Below are 8,143 nucleotides of genomic sequence, written 5' to 3'. Positions count from 1 at the left end.
CGGAAGGAAGATGGGGCAATCTACTTCCGTAGTGATACTGCCTCGGAAACCCAAGGAGGGGTCGCTATGAGTCAGGTCCGACTGGACGGCACATAACAACAATAATCAGAATAAACATCTCAAAAATCTAAGGAAGTTTTTCTCAGGAATCCAGACCTTCAAAGATTCTGATCCAGTGTCTCTGGAGTAGAGTGTAGCAATCATTTCCATAGATGTTCTATGGTGTACCCACCCTCACTTAAGAATCTCTAAAGTACAGGAAGGTGAGATTCAGAAACTCAAAGAAGACTTTAGAGAACTTTTAGTGACAGCCTTGTTTCCTTTTTATTCTAATTTCATTTACAAACTTTTATTTTCTCTGGCATAAGTAAACCACCTTGGAAGGAAGGTTGGGCAATCTACTTCCGTAGTGATACTGCCTCAGAAACCCAAGGAGGGGTCGCTATGACGCAGGTCCAACTTGACGGCACATACCAACAAGTAAATCACAAACCTATTTATATTTTGTCATAAGTATCATTACTGGTTTACAAATAGTACAAAAACATAGTATTTCTAATCAGAAAAGTTGGGGAGAGACGACACAGGCAGGGTTCTCAATACCTAAATTAAGAGTCCTCTCTTAGTTTTACCATTGTTTCTGGAGGAGCCTCTCCTTTGGAAGGATCTCTCAATGTATTGTTTCAAGTCTCTAGATACTTTGAATACTTGACTAAATCTTTTCCTGTTTTCAATTTCAGGTTGTTGCATCTAGCAAGCTATCAGAGCTTATGAAATTCATCTTGTAAGTCCTCACATATTATCACTCTCTCCAGCTACAAATTACTTACATTACTAGGTGTGTGCAATCCTGCTAACAGGGCCTTTATCTGGCACCAAGTCAAATGTTGTGGATACTTACTTCTCTTAAATCATCCCTCCACTACCATCACCACCAAAACACTGCAAGGAAGTAGAAATAAACAGAACATAACCTCAAAGCTGAGGGAGCAGCTCAGGGTGACTGAGTCCCCTTCTTTCTAAGGAGCACTAAGGTACTTCCTGAACTGCTATCACTAGCTGCCTTATTTAACGTCAATATAAAATTGAAAACTAAGGCAAAAACTTTTTTTTTTTTTTTGACAGAAATACGACAGTGATGATATCCCTCTTTAAACACTACTACTGTGCAATGGATTGCTTTTATATGGTCTTTCTTGCCCCACCAAATGATTGTTGTTGTTGTTATGTGCTGTCCAGTCGGACCCGACTCATAGCGACCCCTCCTTGGGTTTCCGAGGCAGTATCACTGCAGAAGTAGATCGCCCCATCTTCCTTCCGAGGCGGTGGCTGGCGGGTTTGAACCACCAGCCTTCTGGTTAGCAGTCAAGTGCCTTAGGCACTATGCTACCAGAGCTCCCACCAAATGATTAGGTGGTACTATATAAATAAGGTGCATGGCACCCTTATGAGGGTTGAACCATACAAATAAGATTTATGGAATACTAATGAGGGGACTGGTTAATTTTGCCATCCTGCTAGGGTTAAAGGGAAACACGGAGAGAGAAAAAGGGAGAAGCTGTAATACAGAAGACTGTGAGAGACGGTGGCACAGCAGCAGCAAGGGTTAACAGTGGTGCCAGATGGCAGGAACCAGGAGACCTGTATGAGACAGCTGCAGTGGCTTGCCAACCTACAAAGCTAAGAGTTGCCTGAGAAGGCCTCAAGCAGGGCCAGCAGCAGACTGAGAAGAAATTGTCCTGATCAAGAATTATATCTTGAGTACTCTTTCTTCCGACGTTCCTGATCCTGAGTTGTACTGTTACCTCCCTAATAAACCACTTAACTTTAAGTACAGTTTTTGAGTTCTGTGAGATGTTGCAGTGAATTACGGAATGCAAAGACCAAAGGGAGAATACTGAGGGGAGGAGAAGCAGTTAATGTTAGAAATGATGAAATGGAATAGCAGTTTGGAAGACTTGGACATCTGGGACATCTTTAACTTCTGCCTCACAGAAACACCTTTGGTCTGATCCTTATAAAAGGAATTATTCATTTAACCACCCTTTAGGGGCCTAGCTAAATTGTAAGATGACTACGAAATCATTCCATCCCCCGTCTCAGGATAAAAAAGTGACGTCTCAACTTGAGAATCTTCAGGAAGCCCGAATCCTCAGCTAAAATTGGGGACAAGGGCAAAGTAGCAGAAAAAAGAAGATTCTCTGGCTTATACCCAGTGAATATCCCTAATGTCCATAAACTTACAAGGTCAAGTTACTGGGTTTTTTTGTTCCCATACAATGTGTCCATGTAAATAATGTACACATGCATAGAATATATATGATGCCCATAGGAAACTAACGCTCAAGGGGGTTTCAAAGTTTGCAAATGGACAAAAACCACCATATAATATGTCTGGTATCTGCCTAATAATACATTACTGAATTCTGCAGTTACACCAAAATTCAGGGCTAGCAATCTAAGGTACTGAAAAGCCAAATGGTTTATAGCAAAATCATCTGGCAACTTCCAAAAGGGTAACTTACTGACACAGAACTGTCCTTACAGTCAAGTTATAATCCATATATATATAGGGGGGAAAAAAAGATGAAAAAGCATACTGTTTTTTCTACAGACTGACATTGCTGTATGAAAAAAAATTCCTATGTATTTTTACATTACCACCAGTTGGCACTGAGTTAAGTCTGACTCATGATGATCCCATGTGTATCAGAGGCTCCACAGGGTTTTCAATAGCTGTGATTTATGAAGTAGATAGTCAAGTCTTTCTTCCAAGGTGCTTCTGGGTAAAATGAACCTCTACCCTTTCTGTTAGCAGCTAAGCTTGTAAACCATTTGCAGTATTAGCTTTTAAGGTGAATAAAAATGTGTATTATTCCTTTTTTCCTATAGTGATAGCTTTTAACCAAGGCTACACATTAGAACTATTTCAGGGAGTTCTTTTAAAAGGTGCTAATTTTGACAGGCATGAGTTGAACATTTACCTGAGGTAGATACACTCCACAGAGAGAACAATCATGGGAGAAAAAAAGGCTGCTTATGCACAGGAAGACAGTTCAGGGGGCAGGAGAGCATGGAGGGATGGACACAGGGAAGAGGTAACTATTGGGAGGAAGTGGGAGGGGAGCTGTTGCATTGTGGTAAATTGTGGTCAATGTCATGAGACAAAGTGTATGTGAACTGCTGTATGGAAAGTGAATTTGCTCCGTAAATTTTCACCCAAATCACAATTAAAAAAAAAACAAAAAAAAAAAGCAAGCAAGCAATGAGTGAAAGCAAGTGGTATTTCCACTTGTTTTGAAAGATAATAAAATAAAATAAAAGGTGTTAATTTTGAAAAACTCCATGTAATTCTGATATGGACCATTTGAGTAAAAGTTGCTGATCTATAAACTTGTACCAATTCAAATTTATTTATATAATTTGAAATCTTTTTCACCAGTTAAACCAATACCATCAATGTAAGAAATACAAGAAAAGTCAGTATGGTATTTGATAACTCTTTACCTAGAAATGGAACCCCCAATTAAAAAACTGTACCACTGGGAAAATAAGATCTGATTAATGATAATCTTACTTGATTACTGCATTCATACATACCTTAATTTCAGCCTGAATATGAATACCGAGGGTCTTGTTTCTGGTCACTTAAGAAAATCTACTGTCTGCAGAAGTTAAGACCATGATAAAACAAATATTCCTTTCACAAACAATGTAAGTAATATTATCAATTAAATATCCACCAGATTAAAAAAAAAAACAAAAAAACAACCTCTCATTAGTATAAAAACAGGACCAAGAAGAATATAAATACAGGCACACCTTGGAGATATTGTGGGTTTGATTCCAGACCACCAAAATAAAGCATCTCAATAAAGTTAGTCACACAAACATTTTGGTTTTCCAGTACATATGAAAGTTATGTTTACACTATACTGTAGTCTACTAAGTTGCAAAAGCATTATGAAAAGGTTTAAAATATTGTGAAAATTACCATAATGTGACACAGAGACACAAAGTGAGAACATGCTGCTGGAAAAATGGTGCCAATATACTTGCTTGGTGCAGGGTTGCTACAAACCTTTAATTCTCCTTTTTTTAAAAAAAGGAAAAAGCAATTATCTGTGAAAGTACAATAAAACCAGGTATGTCTGTAGCTCCACCCACTTCAGAAATAATTAGCAATATAACAAAGGGTCATCTAAGCAACATCTTCAAGTAAATACCACAATCAGTAACATAAAAATAACAACGAATGCTTCAAACAGAACTTAAGCAGTAGAAGTAAAAAAATTAGGCTTTCAAAGCACCAACCTAAGAAACAAGAAAACTCTGCACTTCTCTATTCTCTTAAAGAGAAGATAGGATTCTTGAAATGAAAGATCAAAGAAGAGACAACAAAAGATGAACCATAAAGAAACTGAAGAAAAAGCCCATTACAGAAATGAAAACATCTTTAGAAGCATCAAGACTCAGTACGAAAAGATGTGAATAAAACAGATCAAAGTTGCCCTTTCTATTCTATCACTACTATCACAAAGAAACCAATTAAATAGTCTAACTTTACTCCTAGCTACTATCCCATAACATTTTTGAAGACAAACTGCAGAAGTCATCTGTATCAGTTGTCTCCAATTCCTCTTCTTCCATTCCTTCCTAAATGCCCTCAAATTAGTCTATTACTTTCATCATGCCACCAAAACTGCTCTTATTAAGGTCACCAACAACTGTTTTGCAATGGTTAATTCTCAGTTTTCATCTTATTTGACTTTCAACTGTCACTATCATCACTGGATTTCCACACCACCACTCCTATTCACTATACTGGTTCTTCCCCTTAGTCACCTCTCTTCAACCTTGTAATGTGAATGTCTCGTATGACAGTCCCTGTCTTCCTTTCTCCATCTAGACTCACTACCTTGGTAATGTCACTCCAAATTCTTCCTGCTGAGCACTTTCTCCTGATCTGTAGATTCATGTGAAACAGCCTAGCTGACATCTCCTCTTGAATATTTATGAGTTACTTCTTTCCATGTCCAAAATCAAACTCCTGATGCTTCCCTTAAAATATGCTTTACTGGTAGCCTTCTCCATTTCAGTTGTTGGCAATTTCATCCTTTCAATTGCTCAGGCTTATGATACTGAAGCCATCCTTGACCCTTTTCCTCACATCCTACTTCCAGTCATTACACAAATGTATTAGATATGGATTCAAACTACTTACTATCATCTTCAAGGCTAACTCCCAGGTCTATTATCATCCTCACATGTGAATCAGGACATCAATTGCTTCATTAACCATCTCTGTTTCTATCACGATCTCCTACAGGCCATTCTCAACACAACACCTGTTACACTGGCTCCTGAAATAATGGCCTTATACAGTAAGCATGTCTTGGGTCCTCTTCCTTTACATTCTGATCTCATTTCCCTGTATTTTCCTCATTACTTATTTCCTTGTTCCAGCCACGCAGTTTTCTTGCTATTTTAACATGCCAGATATGCTTCTGCGTTAAAACCTGTGTGATTGGTAACAATTCCCTTTACCTTTTCAACAAGTCCTTCCCTATTAAAAACAGCAATTCTACATTACCCTCTAGTTATTGTTCCAATTTTCTATTCTTTCACTGCAAAACTTCTTGAACATATCATCTACACCCAGTGTCTTTTCACTTCCCGTTCACTCTTTGACCCACTTCCATGGGGCTTTTTCTACAATTTAACTAAACGACTTATCAAGATCAGACACTTCCATGCTATTAAACCCAGAAGAAACTTTTCCTTCAGCCTTCTGAGTTCTCATCATCATTTTTTCTTCCTGCTTCCTCCTTAAATATTTGCTCTCATCTCCCATTTTACTACTTTCATTTTTTCTTTTCTCACCATTTATTTTTTCAGTCTTATCTACCAACAACTCCTATTTTACCCAAACTTAGTATAAGCCCTCTTTTCTTCTCTACTTGTACTTTGCCCTTATGTGGATTCATCTAATCCCATAGATTTCCATTCTTTTCCATGCTGATAACTCTTCCTTTGAGTACCAAATTTACCCATCTAACTTTTAGCCTATTAGACATTTCTAATTAAAGGTCAAATAAATATTATAAACATAATATAAAAAGCACAAAAAAATGTCTAAATCCCCTCTGGTCTGTTTCACCTCTAGCCTTTCATCTCTAGCCTTTGCTATCTCAGTACACCTACCCAGTTGCCCAGACCATCAACCTAGAAGTCAACTTGATTTTCTCTTTTCAGTTACTATCCAAATGAATGTATCAGAAGCCTAGTTGGTGTTACTTCCAAAATATTGTCAAAATCTGGCCACTTTTTCCTTTTGTGGTACCTGTACTTGACACAGTATCTAGCACAGTATAGATGTTCAGAAAACACTGACACGGCAGCAAACAACTTGAAACAAAAATCATACAAAGCCTTTGCCATGTAAGATTTCTGTTAATAAATACAGAAGTATTTTCAGTTTACATATCAGTTTCATAACTAATTTTCATTCCTACAGGAGTCACAACATTCACTGTATGTAGCTTATGGATGTGCCTATGCTCAAATATCCTATACTAATAAAATCAGCATTGATACACAATAAATACTACTTATTATAAATTACAAGAATTGAACAGCCAACCCCATTAATTCATTTGAGCAGTGACATGTACCTTCAAAAGTGTTATGAACAGAAACTTACTATGTGCATATCATGTTAGGTATAACGAGGACAAAAAGTAGAACGAAAGTTAATGTTCTTAAGAAACACATGAATCAGGAGGTCCGGCAAGATGGCAGACTAGGCAGAAAGACTGCACAGATCCTCTTCAACAAAGAAAAGGGAAACCAATTAACACAGACACAGAAGATAATCCTGGACCCCTGAGCCCTGAAGGGAAGGATACAGAAGTGGACTAAACCCCAACTGTTGTTGTTGTTGTTATGTGCCGTCGAGTCAACCCGACTCATAGCAACCCCTCCTTGGATTTCCAAGGCAGTATCACTACAGAAGTAGATTACCCCGTCTTCCTTCCAAGGAGTGACTGGTGGGTTTGAACGGCCAGCCTTCTGGTTAGCAGTCAAGTGCCTTAGCCACTATGCTACGATTAGTTTGCTTGTATTTGTCTGTTTTAAAACAACTATTATTATTAATACTTTTGTCCTTTTTATTATTATTCTTAATCTTCCTCTACCAGGTCCTAGTTATCAGCATTTTTTCTTTTCCCTGTGCCTGCTTGAATTTTTTTTTTTAAGGTTTTTTTTTTTTTCTTTTCCCCTTTTTCTCATGATTAACCCCATTCCTTGTTTTTCCTTTTGCATTTTTCCCATCTTTTTTCTTCATTTATTATTCTCCTTCCCTACTTTATTTTCTTAGTGCCCTATCCCCAGATATTGCCGGTTTGCTTGTTTTTTCTTCTTTTTTTCCCTTTTCTATTTTTTTTGGTTACTGTTCCTGTGTGATTACATGGTGTCTTTTTCATCCATGGGCTTTTAGTTTTTTGATGGTTATTCAACTGTAATTTGTGTCTAACTGAGTGGGAGACAGCAACAGTCCTCATAAGACACAACTACACCCACACCTCCTGCAACTTCACTTACTGAGCAAGAGCCACTACTACCTCCTTCTCCACCAACAGGCCAATGATAAAAAAACCACCAAGAAGAACCTGAATCACCCTTGGTTGCTCTTCACAGTTAGCAGAGATCTAAGTACAATGCCACGATGCCTCGGAAACAACAGACCATCACAGCCCACACAAAGAAGCAGGATAAAGTAGTAGAAACAAGGGAGCAGGATACAGACTCAGAACACATCCCTGAGGAACAAGCAGCATTGGAACTCTCTGATAAGGATTATCTTTAGGTATTTTCAAAGGATTGAGAGACAGACCAAAGAAAACACAGAAAAATCCTTAGAAGAATTTTGGAAGAAAATACAAGAACAAAATGATAAAATAAATGAAAAATTAGAAATGATTCCAAATCTACACATAGAAATCCATAAGATTAATACTAAATTGGCAGAAATAGATAACACATTGGAAGGGCAAAGGAGAAGAACTGATGTGATGGAAGACAATTAATGAGATTGAAGACAAATACCTGAATACTTCTTTGGAAAAGGATCAATCAGAAAAAA

The 8,143-nt window shown here is 37.7% G+C and overlaps 1 protein-coding gene across 1 annotated transcript in view; it reads right to left on the bottom strand.

The window, feature by feature from the left end:
• ARHGAP5 (Rho GTPase activating protein 5) overlaps positions 1-8,143 on the bottom strand; it is a 67,235-nt gene that overhangs the window by 31,177 nt on the left and 27,915 nt on the right. The gene's annotated exons all lie outside the window — the stretch shown is intronic.

This window comes from Orycteropus afer, unplaced genomic scaffold, assembly GCF_000298275.1.
Source record: "Orycteropus afer afer isolate SDZICR_OR568_19922 unplaced genomic scaffold, OryAfe1.0 scaffold00051, whole genome shotgun sequence".
Taxonomy (NCBI): domain Eukaryota; kingdom Metazoa; phylum Chordata; class Mammalia; order Tubulidentata; family Orycteropodidae; genus Orycteropus; species Orycteropus afer.
This window is presented reverse-complemented; position numbering and strand designations above follow the sequence as displayed.